Source organism: Physeter macrocephalus, chromosome 7 (genome assembly GCF_002837175.3).
Source record: "Physeter macrocephalus isolate SW-GA chromosome 7, ASM283717v5, whole genome shotgun sequence".
NCBI classification, from domain to species: Eukaryota; Metazoa; Chordata; class Mammalia; order Artiodactyla; family Physeteridae; genus Physeter; species Physeter macrocephalus.
In genome coordinates, this window is record NC_041220.1 from 123,830,103 (window position 1) to 123,833,490 (window position 3,388).

A 3,388-nucleotide genomic window follows, 5' to 3' on the forward strand; every position below is an offset into this window, starting at 1 on the left:
TGGATTCCCAACCACTGGACCTCCAGGGAAGTCCCCCCTTTCTTCCTAATTTCTAAAGCTTATCTGATTTCTAGATTTAGAATGTTCCAGAAACATCCCTGTTAAATCACTTTCTTAGGCTTTGTTGCCTTATTTTCAGGATTGTTTCTTTACCTTAAGAAAAGAAGGAGAAATAGTCTTTTTATTATAACAGCTTCCTCCACTTTTAGTTGTTCATTGATAAAATCTATTACTCTTCCCTTGGTGAAATAAATTTTCTAATAATTTATCCAAACATTTCACATTCATGAAATTATTTATTTTAGCAATAATGTAAAGTTTATAGCATAATATTAAATTTAATTAAACCTTCAAAACAATGTAAATAGACATTACAATTAAAATAAAACTATGACAGGATGTACATGATGGTCAGCAGGGAAAACTTGTTCTACAATTATTTTATAATTGAGCTATAAAATTAGTTCAAATATTACACTTGTTTTTTCAGTACCTATCAATAAAAATTGCAGAGTTTTGTCATTTGAAGATTGTAATTCATGATTGAACATAATGAGGAATCCTTAATGGGGGATGTGCCTTTTCTCAAATGTCCCATTTTTATAACTTTGGACCCTCAACATTCTTCAAATGCAGCACTCATTTTCCTGCTCTCGTTTCTTCAGTTTGAAGGCTAATTTGTTAGCTTTCTTCTCTGCTCTCTGTTCCCTGTGCTGTTCTTTTATAACTTGCTTTCTTGCTCTTTTATTTTCTTTGCTTTCATTTTTAGAACGTGGTTGAGTTGATACCTTAAGTAGATCACTGCCATTAATCATCTGCACGTATTAACTTGTTTTGCTGTGAGTCCTTTCTTTGGTAAGCCATTGAGAGGTATTCCTGTTTTATTTAAATACTTGGATTTGTTTGGGCTTTGGTTAATATTTGATAAGCTAAGGATGGTTGAATAAATGTGAGCATGTGCTACAAATGAATTCACAATCCCACGTCTCTTTTGCTTCTTCTAGAACTAGAGAAACCATCTCTTCTTCCTCAGACTCATCAATCTCATTAACTGGCAGACCTTCATCCTCGGAGTCTTAAAGTGTATTCAGCTTCATACAATTCTCTGCCTTCTCTTTGCATTCGCCATTAAAAACTTCATGTAAGCGATTGCTATCTATTGGTACATGAATGCAACCCTCCAATTTGGCATTATCTGGCGCTCCAATCTTATCATCTTAATTGCTCATAAAACTTCTCAAACTGCTTATGTAGGGTCAGCTGCTCATTTCTTCTCGCGGCTGAGGAAGTAATAGAATTCTCTATGAAGTGACATTTTATTTCTTCTTCCTAAAAAAAAATGGCTCCCTATGACTTCATGAGGTTTGCACAGGCAGACGAATCATCTTCATTTGAGAATGGGCTTTAAATATCATAGTCACCATTTCTCCCTATCACTTTCCTTCCCATCCATATCTTTCCACTCACTGCCATTTTCAGCTTTAGATTTCTTTCCATCTATTCCCTCTCTGTCTCTTGTTCCTCATCAGCCTGAAGGATAAAATCATTTTCACAAAGATGCTGGATAACAAAGTCGAAATCATCACCAAGAGCTGCAACAACGTCAGGATCCAAATCCAGTTGAGGACCCAAAACAGCAGCTGTTTTATTTACCAATTCAATATCTTCCTTAAATTCTGATGCAAACTCTGATTAAGGCAAAGTAATTCCATGGCCTAGAATTATTGAAGTTTCCTCTTTCTCATCTCTCCTGTTATGCTGAAGGTATTTTGAATTTAAGCACATAGGGCCCAGATGATTCTTTCAAGTGCCGTAGGTAGTTATAATCATTGTCAAAGAACTCTTCATAACTTCCTCTGTTTTGCTCACATTCTTCATCATTTATTTTGTGTAGGCAACAGAACCCTCTAGGGTGCATTTTCATCTGCTACTACAGACTCTTTGGCTCGAATGGACCATGTGGAAAAGACACAGTTTTCCTCTCTCTAAAGAGCTTTTCCCCCCATTCTGTTGCTGTGTGGGACTCACACAAAGAACAGTGACCTGAGGGTCCCAGAGCAGGTGACACATCTTGGAAGTGGACAAGGCCTACCTAGTAGCCACATCTTAAGGCCATGCCATACATCTACTCTTGGACTTCACAGGGCAGGTCTGAAGAATTGGCTCAGAGACACAATAAAAGCTACAAATATTATTCCACCCAACAATGCCTAAAAACACTTAATCCCTGCCTCAGCTACACCTGCAAGGTCAGCCAAAGCTGTCAAACGAGTCTCAAGTTACCTGTCTGACTCTGTGCCCCACTCAGGCTTGAAAACCCACATGGCCTAACACAGTAAAGCCCCAGCCTTGATCAAAACACTGATTTCCCATGCTATTTTGTCCCCTCCCTCATCCATTTCTTATTTATTTCTCAAGGTTGCCTGCCCATTTACCAAGATGTTGGAGTCTGAGTGGATCAATAAGTATTTGATCCCTTCTGCCCATCCTGAGTCTAGAACCACTATAGAGACAGATGTAGGCTCCCAAGAGAAGAAAATAATCACTTAATATATTCACTTTTATTAAAAAGAAAGCTGATTTCTAGAATCAGAGAATTCCAGAGATTGTCCTTTTATTTTTATTTATTTATTTTTTTTGCGGTACACGGGCCTCTCATTGTTGTGGCCTCTCCCGTTGCGGAGCACAGGCTCCGGACGTGCAGGCTCAGCGGCCATGGCTCACGGGCCCAGCCGCTCCGCGGCATGTGGGATCTTCCCAGACCGGGGCACGAACCCGTGTCTCCTGCATTGGCAGGCGGACTCTCAACCACTGCGCCACCAGGGAAGCCCTGTCCTTTTAAATTAAACTCTTAGTCTCTGGCTTCCATGTGTTCACTGAGTGTTGTTTCTACCTTATTTAACCCCAAAATGAAACTTATTCTTTTCATAATATAGGCCTCCACTAGTTGTTATTTGTTCATTAATATGTCTACTAATTTTACCTAGTTAAATAACAATTTGGATTCTTAAGATCTATGGCCAAATAGGTATGCACCCCCAATTTAGACACGGTTACCAACCTTGTCACTGGCACAGCTGACAAGCACAAGCCTCACTTTTTTTTTTTTTTGTGGTACGCGGGCCTCTCACTGTTGTGGCCTCTCCTGTTGCGGAGCACAGGCTCAGCGGCCATGGCTCACGGGCCCAGCCGCTCCGCGGCATGTGGGATCTTCCCGGACCGGGGCACGAACCCGTGTCCCCTGCATCGGCAGGCGGACTCTCAACCACTGCGCCACCAGGGAAGCCCAAACCTCACTCTTATGGCAGGTCCCTTACTCCATCACAGAGAGCTGTGCATGGCTCCTGAGGTCAGGTTGTCACTGAAAGAGGAATGGCTTCTATTGAAT

At 40.8% G+C, this 3,388-nt stretch overlaps 1 pseudogene; it reads right to left on the reverse strand.

The window, feature by feature from the left end:
- Nucleotides 1-626: 626 nt before the first annotated feature.
- Nucleotides 627-2,070, reverse strand: LOC102982548 (protein LTV1 homolog; annotated as a pseudogene).
- Between the last annotated feature and the right edge of the window lie 1,318 nt (nucleotides 2,071-3,388).